The following is a 12209-nucleotide window of genomic DNA, read 5'->3' as shown; positions in this document are numbered from 1 at the left end:
AGGAACTTCTGTTCCCACCCGGAGACTACTTCAGGACGCAGAGCAGAGCCTGGCCCAACCACCAGCCGGAAAGGCGGCTCGTACAGGCTGAGCTACTGTGACCTGGAACAGATCTTAGGAACTTCTGTTCCCACCCGGAGACGACTTCAGGACGCAGAGCAGAGCCTGGCCCAACCACCAGCCTGAAAGGCAGCTCCTACAGGCTGAGCAACTGGTGAGTGGGAGACCTAGGCTGCGGGGGAGCAGAGGGATCTCTGCGGAGTGCACACGGAAAGGGCACCCCCTGCCCTGACCTGCCCTGTCCTCCCCGATCCAGTGACCGGGAACAGATCTTAGGAACTTCTGTTCCCACCCGAAGACGACTTCAGGACACAGAGCAGGGCCTGGTCCAACAGCCAGCCGGAAAGGTGGCTCGGAGAGGCTGAGCATCTGTGACCAGGAACAGATCTTAGGAACGTCTGTTCCCACCCGGGGGCGACTTCAGGACGCAGAGCAGAGCCTGTCCCAGCTGCCACCCGGAACCTGGGCTGCTGGGGAGTAGAGAGATCTCTGAGGAGTGCACACAGAAAGTGTACCAGGGACACAGACCAGATACAAGGGAAAGGCAAGAACATATCACTGACAACAAAATGGCAAGAGGAAAGAGAAAGAGTATATCCCAAGTAAACCAAGACAATCTAGCAACACCAGAACCCAGCTCTCCGATAGTAGCAAACATAGGAATTCCAAACACTCCAGAGAAAGAAGACACAGACCTGAAAACATGCCTCAAGACGCTGATAGAGTTACTTAAACAAGAAAGAGAGGAAAAGCAAAAAGATTCAGAAGCTTTTAAAGAAGAAACAAGAAAAACACTCAAAGAACTCAAAGAACAAGACAAAAACAGAACCAAAGAAATAAAGGAATGGAAGAGGGAAATTAAAACAGAAATTGACACAATAAAGAAAGCGCTAAAAGAGATAACCCTAGAGTCAGAACACCAAAAAAAGAAATCAGGAGTCACAGAAGCAAGCATTTCCAACAGATTACAAGAGATCGAGGAGAGATTCTCAGGGGCAGAAGACAACATTGCAAACATAGACAAAACAGCCAGAGAAGATGCAAAAAACAAAAAGCTCCTAACACAAAATGTCCAGGAAATACAAGACACAATGAGAAGACCGAACCTAAGGATAATAGGAATAGAAGAGGGAGAAGAGTATCAACTAAGAGGCACAGTAAATATCTTCAACAAAATCATAGAAGAAAACTTCCCTACCCTCAAGAATGAGATGACCACGAGCATAAAAGAAGCCTTCAGAACTCCAAATAGGTTGGACCAGAAAAGAAATACCTCCCGACACATAATAGTAAAAACATCAAGTGCCCAAAGTAAAGAAAGAATACTAAAAGCAGTAAGGGAAAAAGGTAAGGTAACATATAAAGGCAGAACAATCAGACTCACACCCGATTTCTCAACAGAGACTATGAAAGCTAGAAGAGCCTGGACAGACATCATGCACTCCTTAAGAGAGCACAAGTGCCAGCCCAAGCTGCTATACCCAGCAAAACTATCAATCAGCATCGATGGAGAGACAAAGATATTTCAAGACAAATCAAAATTAACACAATATCTGACCACAAACCCAGCACTACAACGAATTATAGGTGGAAAACCCAATACAAGGAGGGAAAATACAGCCTAGTAAAAACAAGAAAACTCCTAAACAAGAAAACTAAAGAAAAAAACACGGACAGAACTCAACCCAAAAAAAGCAAAAATGGCAGGAAACAGAAACAATTATTCCTTGATATCTATTAACATAAATGGTCTCATCTCCCCAATAAAGAGACATAGAATATCAGACTGGATACATAAACAAAATCCAGCCTTTTGCTGCATACAGGAAACTCATCTAAGAGACAGAGACAGACACTATCTCAGAGTAAAAGGGTAGGGAAAAAACTTCCAAGCAAACAGCTCCAAGAAGCAAGCTGGAGTGGCTATTCTAATATCGAATAAAGTAAACTTCCAACCAAAAGTTATCAAAAAAGATAAAGAAGGACACTTTTTACTCATTACCGGGGATCTGTCAGGAGGAACTCTCAATCCTTAACATATATGCTCCAAATAAAAAATCACCCACATTCATAAAAGAAACTCTACTAAAGCTCAAAAAATACATTTCACCCCACACAATAATAGTGGGAGACTTTAACACCCCACTCTCACCAATGGACAGATCAGGGAAACAGAAACCGAACAAGGACACTGCAAAACTAGCAGAGACTTTGAACCAACTAAAATTAATAGATATATACAGAACATACTATCCTAAAGTAAAAGAATACACCTTCTTCTTACCACCCCATGGCACCTTCTCGAAAATTGACCACATAATTGGACACAGAACGAGCCTTCATCGATATAAGAAGATTGAAATACTCCCATGCATCCTCTCAGATCACCATGGTCTACGGCTGGTCTTTAACAACAACAAAGACAACAAAATGCCCACATACACATGGAAACTAAACAACACTCTGTTAAAGGATAGCAGGGTCAAAGAAGAAATAAAGAAAGAAATTAAGGATTTTCTAGAATTCAATGAAAATGAAAACACAACATACCCAAACCTATGGGATGCAATGAAAGCAGTATTGAGAGGAAAACTCATTGCCCTAAGTGCTTCCAAGAAGAAACTGGAGAGAGCTCACATCAGCAACCTGACAGCACAGCTAAAAGCACTAGAACAAAAGGAAGCAGATATACCCAAAAAGAGTAGACGGCAAGAAATAATCAAAATTAGGGCATAAATAGACCAAATAGAAACAAAAAAAACCATTGAAAAAATCAACAAAACAAAGAGTTGGTTCTTTGAGAAAATCAACAAGATTGATAAACCCCTAGCCAGACTAACTAAAGGGCAAAGAGAGAGTATCCAAATTAACAAAATCAGAAAGGAAAGTGGTGACATAACAACTGAAACTAAGGAAATTCAAGAAATCATCAGATCCTACTACAAAAACTTATACTCCACAAAATTGGAAAATCTGGAGGAAATGGACGAATTCCTAGACAGATACAAGGTCCCAAAGTTGAACCAGGACCAAGTAAACCATCTAAATAACCCTATAACACCTAAAGAAATAAAAGAAGTCATCAAAAGCCTCCCAACCAAAAAAAGCCCAGGTCCAGACGGGTTCAGTGCAGAATTTTATCAGACATTTATTGGGGATATAACACCAATATTCGCCAAGCTATTCCTAAAGAAAGAATCAGATGGAATATTACCCAACTCATTTTTTGAGGCTACAATAACCCTCGTACCTAAGCCACACAAAGACCCTACAAGGAAAGAAAACTGCAGACCAATCTCACTTATGAACATTGATGCAAAAACACTCAACAAAATCCTTGCAAACCGAATCCAAGAACACATCAAAACCATCATTCATCATGACCAAGTAGGCTTCATCCCTGGGATGCAGGGATGGTTTAACATAAGGAAATCCATCAACGTAATCCACCATATAAAAAAACTCATAGACCAAAATCACATGGTCATCTCACTAGATGCTGGGAAAGCATTCTACAAAATCCAACACCCCTTCATGTTAAAAGTTCTGGAAAGAACAGGAATCCAAGGCCCATATTTAAACATAATAAAAGCAATATACAGCAAACAACAGCCAACATCAAACTTAATGGCGAGAAACTTGAAGCAATCCCACTAAAATCAGGGACTCGACAAGGCTGCCCACTCTCTCCCTACCTATTCAACATAGTACTGGAAGTCCTGGCTGGAGCAATTAGACAGCAAAAGGAGATCAAGGGGATACAAATCGGAAAGGAAGAGATAAAAACATCACTCTTTGCTGATGACATGATAGTGTACTTGAGTGACCACAAAAATTCCACCAGAGAACTCCTACAGCTGATAAACAAGTTCAGCAAAGTGGCCGGATAAAAAATTAACTCAAACAAATCAGTAGCCTTCCTATACTCAAAGGACAAACATGTGGAGAAAGAAATTAGGGAAAAGGTACCCTTCACAATAGTTACAAAAACTATGAAATACCTTGGTGTGACTCTAACTAAGGAAGTAAAGGACCTGTATGACAAGAACTTCAAACCTCTAAAGAAAGAAATTGAGGAGGATCTCAGAAAATGGAAAGATCTCCCATGCTCATGGATTGGAAAGATCAACATCTTAAAAATGGCCATTCTACCAAAAGCAATCTACAGATTCAATGCAGTCCCCATCAAAATTCCAACCCAGTTCTTCATGGAATTGGAAAGATCAATGTGCAATTTCATATGGAATAACAAAAGACCTAGAATAGCGAAATCCATCCTCAACAACAAAAAAACATCTGCGAGAATCACTATCCCTGACCTCAAGCTATATTACAAGGCAATTGTGCTGAAAACTGCATGGTACTAGTACAGAAATAGGCAAGTGGATCAATGGAATAGAATAGAAGATCCAGAAATGAGCCCTCATGTATATGGTCACCTGATTTTTGACAAAGGAGCAGTAAACATTCAATGGAAAAAGGACAGCCTATTCAACAAATGGTGCTGGTCCAGCTGGCACTCAACATGCAAAAGAATGAAAATAGACCCGTTCTTATCTCCTTGTACAAAGCTCAAGTGTAAGTGGATTAAAGATCTCCACATTAAACCAGATACACTGGAACTATTAGATGAGAAAGTAGGGAAAACCTTAGAACACATAGGCACAGGAGAAATTTTCCTGAACAAAACACCAATGGCTCAAGCTCTAAGGTCAAAGATTAACAAATGGGACTTAATGAGATTGCAAAGTTTCTGTAAGGCTAAGGACATCGTCAAGAAAACAAAACGGCAACCAACAGAATGGGAAAAGATCTTTACCAACACCACATCAGATAGAGGCCTAATATCCAAGGTGTACAAGGAACTCAAAAAGCTAGACACCAGAGAATCAAATAACCCTATTAAAAAATGGGGTACAGAGCTAAACAAATCATTTTCAGTTGAGGAACACCGAATGGCCGAGAAACATCTGAGGAAGTGCTCGACATCCTTAGCCATCAGGGAAATGCAAATCAAAACAACCCTAAGATTCCACCTCACACCAGTCAGATTGGCCAAGATCCAAAACTCAGATGACAGCAGATGCTGGCGAGGCTGCGGAGAAAAAGGAACACTTCTTCACTGTTGGTGGGGTTGCAAGCTAATACAACCACTCTGGAAATCTGTCTGGCAATACCTCAGAAAATTGGATATAGTACTACCTGAAGACCCAGCTATTCCACTTCTGGGCATATACCCCAGAGACACTTTAATACACAACAAAGATATATGCACCACAATGTTCATAGCGGCTTTATTTATAATAGCCAGAAGCTGGAAGGAACCCAGATGTCCTTCAGAAGACGAATGGATACAAAAATTGTGGTACATATACACAATGGAATACTACTCAGCCACCAGAAACAATGACTTAACCAAATTCTTAAGAAAATGGCTGCATCTAGAGAAGATCATCCTGAGTGAGATAACCCAGTCACAAAAGAACAGACATAATATGTAGTCACTGATAGTGGGATGCTAACCCCAGAGGCTTGCACTCCCCCAGAAACAACTCACAGACTGTATGAAGTCCAAGAAATAAAGAAAACAAAAACTATACATATATTCACAAAACAAGAAGACTTTGAATATTTCCATGTTGCGTTTTGTTTTGCATGTACTTTACGCTTATTGCAACTAGTACGTTTTCAATGCGTACTGTCAAGCTCTTGAAAAAAATCAAGTACTGACTAAAAAACATATTCACATGGTTTTTTGTAAAATTTATTTTAATGTCTAAAAAAACAGTACTGACAAAAATGTATAATTTTAAGCGAAAAATATTTAAAATCTTTAAAAAAAATAATAAGCTGTTAGTCTTTTGTGTAGATGGGAATATCTCAAGAAACACTTCTTGTTATGATTAATAATTTGAGTCTTATTTGTAACAGATAAGAGACCAATGTATTTTCCATGTATTTTCATGTTAAAAAAAAATAAATCTTGTTTTGAAGACAAAAAAAAAAATTGTCAGTATTATTGTAGCATTTAGTAGTTTCTAAATACTGCATCTTTGGCAATTGTACTAGATATTTATAAAGAACATTTTCCTTATTTTAAAAGGTTTTTTTTTACAAATTCAATATTAATATATGAGCTTTGGGTTTTGAAATAGCTGATTGTAGTTTATTGTGCATAAATTATAAACTATGTTCCAGGTTTTTCCTTTGTTCTTTTTTGTTATTAAGACTGAGAATATTTTGTCTTATTTCTATCAATAAAATATTATAAGTCAGTATAATAAAATTTTTCTTTGTTATTTTTTCTCTGATTTCTCATTTTCTTGTTCTATACTTTCTTCTAAAAATCATATTAAACTTATGGCTATGTCTCAGTTAATAAGTATATTTGATCTCAAGCATTAAAACTGAAGCTTGAATTGACAGTCTCTGTTTAAAAAGCAAGGGTTAACTGCATTTAACTGCAACTTTATCATGAAGAATAGAGACAAGAATATTAACATTGTTAAATCATCGAGCTGTTGGTGCATTCAGTCAGGAAAGAGCTGAATGACATTGAAGATACTCTGACCTCTTCTTGTTTATATACTGCATACCTGTGCACACATTCATATGCATGCACAGTACACCTAACTTACACACACCACACACACACACACACACACACACACACACACCACATACACACTTACATATACATTCACACACAAACATATATCAAAACATAATTTTAAAAATATTTTTTCTTGTTCAGATTATAAATGTCATGTTCATGTTCAAGAAATGGGCAATATCCCCTATTTATGCCTGCACAATCTACCTAACAGCACACCTGATGTTATTACATAAGAATTTCATATATTTGTACAATATGTTTTGTGTTTACTTGCTTTTCACTGTCAAAGCCTTTCTAGATTCAACAATCCCATTTACTCTGGAAATTCAGACTTTCTTTTTATATTTTCTTAATAAATCTTTATCAGTTCATCCCATGACTTTAAGGTCATCTACTGGAGGATCTGGAACTTACCAGTGAAAACAGAATTCTGGTCTCCCAGAGGTCACCAATTACTAATAACATTTGAGTTGGTCTTAGGTCAATGTGAACATCCCTTTAACAGATGTTGAAATTTTGATTGTCTGATCTTGTCCAGATCATGTGAAAGCTTTAACAGCTGCCTTGAGGTTTTGAGTTAAAAGGTATTCCAATAACTATAAGATAAGACAGTGTTTATTAGCAATTCCCTAATTCTGGCTGTCTCAGCCTTTCTGTTCCTCTCCCCACAATGTTACATGGGGCTTGAGAAATCAAGGATGACACAGATGTTGCATTTATTTCTATTAACTCTACCATACCTTATTCTCTGAACTTTGTCCTATTGTGAATTATTTATTAGCTGCCATCCATTGCAAAATAAAAGTTTCTCTGATGACAACTGAGATATGCATTACATGTATAAAGATTATTATTTCAAAGGAAACTTGATACTATGTCCATTTGCCAAAATAATAATAGTAAAGTTTATTCTAAGGCTTATGATCCCTCAATATATGAGTTGTTAGTGAAGTTTACAATATTAGGCATAAGTACAATACTGTACTGCAGGCCTTAAATACAATGTTAAAAATGAGTTGGTTAACATCTTAACAATAATGTCTTTATTTTAGCAGTGTACATAACTTACTTAGATTAGTCTTTATTGTACCTCCAAATGGACACAGGTGGCTGAAAAGACTATTTGCCTCTCCCAGAAACTTCTTCCATACTTCTTTTGATTATCAAAGCTACCATGTATCAAAGAAAATTTCAAGTCACTGCCAGATTTATTTCTTTGTATCTTATAACACAAGCACAGTGCTCCTAAGTGCTTTCTACTAGAAAAACATATACATTAATAAATCTTATTTTAATATCATATTTCTAATCTAATCACTTATATATGGTAAAGTTTCATAATGCCAAACATAATTTTTAAAAATTACTTAGATTTTTGTATATTTCATGCTTTCTATAATAATTTGTTGAATTTAACAAAAAACTAAATTTCAATGATGTACAACAATAAATTTTCTTTCAAAGTGAGTAATCTGACATATACGTGTTTGTTTCTATTCTTTTCTCTACATCACTGTAGTAAGGTTCTTCATCGAGGTAGGTCTTCTGATCACTAGAAATATACTTTTGTATTTAGAGTTTGTATTCTAAAGGGGAAAATATAGAGTCATACAGTTCATACAGTTCATTATTATTTAGTCGAATTTATTGTGTCATTTTAAGTTACAGACAATCAAAATGTCTACTGTAATTAGTCTCATTTGTCACAGAACTCATGCATCAAACACCTCATTTCTAAAATAGTAACCCGGCTCTAAATCTAGAATGGAATATAGGTCTTGTGAACAAAGTTTATTTTATTCCATTGCGTATGTAAGCAAACAGAATCCTTCTGATGGCTTCCACTCTCATAGTATCAGTGAGATCTGATTTCCTTTTGTAAAAAAATCTTTATATATATATATATATATATATATATAAAGATTTATGTATATATAATAAATTTATATATTATATATAAAGAATATATATATATATTCTTACAACTTTATTTTTTAAAAAGAGGGATACATATACAGATTTATAAAGGCATTTTGAAAATATAGCCCTACAAAGAAATTTAGGGAGTGATCTGATTTTCTAATAATGTCAGGAATGTATTTTTCAGCTCCCATGTAGTTCAATAGCATAATGATTTCAGACTGAAATAACACATTTTTATTTCCTTGTTCCTGTATTTCTAACAACAGTGTAAAACTAACACAATATGGTATTATTTCTTGCTTTTTGAAGTCAATCATTTAGTAACAAACTCACACCAATTAGTATTTCTCCTAGGGATAACTACTGAACACCAGTCTAAACTATTATAGTGATTTAAACTCTTATACTAACCAGTCAACTTCTGAACTCTTCAGGTCCCAAAAGTTAGGAAATATTTATCAGCTTAGTTCTTTATAGGATAAATAATATTAGCAACATGGTTGCCTTTTTAGTTTGCATATTAAGTGATTATCTCATCCCCATATCTTCAAAGTCTTTCTACTCATTCAGCCATACCAACAATTACCTCTTGGTTTTAGTATAGTAGTTGATCACATTGATTTGAAGCTGAAAGAGAACTGCAAATCAATATTTGCACTTTTTACTTTTATTTATTTTTTAACAATTTTGTTAGCACAAAACTATTTCATTAAACTGCTTTCACAACTTCACATAACTATTTTTATTCTATCATAAAATTGTTTATTGGGGTTTTTTTATATTGTACTTACATACCATGGCTCTGAGTACATCCAAGATTAACTCCATATGTTTAATCAATTGTCTAGAGATTTTGACTATATTATATAGTCATTCAGTCAATGATAAATTTATATTACTCAGTGGTAGTTCAATATAGCACTTAAATATCTTTGACATATTTATAAAAATATGTTGTATGATTATTTTTGAATCAAGAAGAGATATGAATTCCATATTCTATGCCATTTATTAAAGTAACCAAAGTATATTCATGTTTTCAATGTTCTGTATTGACAGTTACTGAAATAAATTATTTCCCTTAAACTATTGTTATCTACTGCAGTGAATATTAGCCAAAATGTCTGCATAAATTTTGAAATCATTTGTTCTACAAAAATGATGAAGAGTGCACAGGGAAGGACCCATGGCTTCAGCCACATGTGTAGCAGAGGATGGCACTGTTGGACCTTAATGGGACAAGAGAACCTTGGTTCTGGGAAGGCTGTATATCCCAGTGTAGGAAAATACCAGGGCAGGGAGGGTAGAGTGGATGGGTAGAAGGGGGAGCCTCTCATAGAAGCAGGAAGAGGGGAATGGAATAGAGGTCTTCCTGGAAATGGGATAATATTTAGAATGTAAATAATAGAAATGTCCAATAATAAAAGAGAATCTTAAATTGCTTTGATTTAGAGAAACCTGAAAGAGCCATCTCTCTAATAGTTTTCGTGTCAACACTGGCTGCCCTTGGTAATGTCTGAGTGCTGTTTCTAAGACTTTTAAATAGTTCTTCACAAAGATTTGACAGGTCAAATATATTTTGTAAAACAAAATAATCAATTATAAAACGCCTATTTAGCATTGTTTCCTTTCATCTATTTTTAATATCTATATTTTACTCAATCCAGTAGTTGTCTTTTTATTTTAATGTCATCTTGCAATATATTCTGACAGAAGGTACATTGTATTTCTAAGACATTCAGTGTCTTAGAACAGAATTTGAAAGAAAGAATTTGAACAGAAAATGGAAGAAACTAGACCTTTCCAAAGAAGGCTACAGGTCTTCTACATTTTGAGAAATATGCAAATCAACTTACCAATACTCATCTTCTTTCTTTTGCACATATTCATTAACAAACTTCTTGAAATGCATAGATTTGTAGAAAAATATTACTGTATAATCTGAAAATTTATTATTAAATTAATGTAATTGCTTTTTTTCCTGCTATTTAAAATAAACAATGGCACTTAAAAGATTTGTTCATTTGTATTGACTTTTCTGAGGATAAAAACTGACGTTAGCGAAGAACTGCTGGAGACAATCTTTCTGGACTAGGCGCTGGCGAAGGGATTGCTTGCAGGGGGTTGGCCTGGTGCAGTTTGCACCATGGGGACGCTGCTGCGCGTGGAAGCTCTGAACCAGAAGAAAAGATGTTTGTTTGTCACAAGCCAAAGATGTACAGAAGTATAGAGGGCTGCTGTATCTGCAGAGCCAAGCCCTCCAGCTCTCGGTTCATGGACAGTAAACGTTATTAAAAGGACTTCCAGAGCTGTCTTGGGCTGCGTGAGACTCGCTCAGGAGACATCTGCAATGCCTGCGTGCTGCTTGTGAAAAGATGGAAGAAGTTGCCAGCAGGATCAAAAAAAAAAAAAAAAAAAAAAAAAAAAAAAAAAAAAAAAAAAAAACTGGAGTCATGTGGTAGATGCAAGAGCAGGCCCCAGTCTAAAGACAACATTGAAACCAAAGAAAGTGAAAACTCTATCTGGAAATAGGATGAAAAGCAAACAGATCAGTAAACTGCAAAAGGAATTGAAATGCCACAATTCTGATGTTCATAGCACCACCTCAAGTGCCTCTCCAGCCCAGTCTCCATGCTACAGTAACCAGTCAGATGAGGGCTCAGACACAGAGATGGCTTCCAGCTCTAATAGAACTCCAGTTTTTTCCTTCTTAGACCTTACCTACTGGAAAAGACAGAAGATATGTTGTGGGATCATCTATAAGGGCCGTTTTGGGGAGGTCCTCATCGATACTCATCTCTTCAAGCCTTGCTGCAGCAGTAAGAAAGCGGCTCCTGAGAAGGTCGAGGAGCAGGAGTCGGCGCCTCTGCCTATCTCCACTCAGGAGTGGTGACTAGGGTTCCTTTAGAAGGGAGCAAAGAGTGATTTAAACTTTGGAAAGACCACAAAACAAACTGACCCTCCTATTTTTTAACTTGGATACCTGCTATTCTGCCAAAAGACATTTTCTAGAATAGTTTTTAATGGGTTACTCTCCTTACCCTTCATCCAACACACTCTGAAGCCAGTCTCTAGCTTAGTGCAAGAAAGAGAAGTGTACATAATATTTAAGATGCTGAGTATTTCATAGGAAAGCTGAATGCTGCTGTAAAGTGCTCTTTAAGTCTTTTTTTTTTTTTTTAATTCCCTCTGATGAATGGAATAGGGGAATTTCAGGGGACAGAGATGGGACTTGTGTAATAAACCATATGTAGTTTAGTCTTTCTGTGGAGAGGCAGTGGTTGGGGCATTTTTAAATGGCTGACTACACTTGTTTTCCCTCATGATAATTTGCCATAATTCAGTAGCATGACCTGCCCCTAGATGGTAGTTAAAAATTTTAAATGCTAAGGCGTTGCCAAGGTTCTGATGATTCAGACCTGCACTGATTATTAAGCAGGACACACTGAGCTTTCTGCAAATAGCCTGAAGGAGGAAGCAGTTTCTGAGCACACAAGCAGCACCGTGTCGCCTCCCTTCATCTTCATATTGATAAAAGACTTTGTGTGGATCTTGTAAAACAGAACCCGATCTCCTCCTGGGAAGGTCCTATAGGTATAGTACCAAAGCG

At 36.6% G+C, this 12209-nt stretch overlaps 1 pseudogene across 1 annotated transcript; it reads left to right on the top strand.

The window, feature by feature from the left end:
- Positions 1 to 10789: 10789 nt before the first annotated feature.
- LOC308421472 (SIN3-HDAC complex-associated factor-like) lies at positions 10790 to 11492 on the top strand (annotated as a pseudogene). The gene has a single exon. The product of its transcript is annotated as an SIN3-HDAC complex-associated factor-like (transcript).
- The last annotated feature ends 717 nt before the right edge of the window (positions 11493 to 12209 follow it).

The sequence above is a fragment of the Micromys minutus genome (genome assembly GCF_963924665.1).
Source record: "Micromys minutus genome assembly, chromosome: 6".
NCBI classification, from domain to species: Eukaryota; Metazoa; Chordata; class Mammalia; order Rodentia; family Muridae; genus Micromys; species Micromys minutus.
The sequence above is the reverse complement of the archived record's forward strand: the minus strand, read 5'-3'. Positions and strand labels throughout refer to the sequence as shown.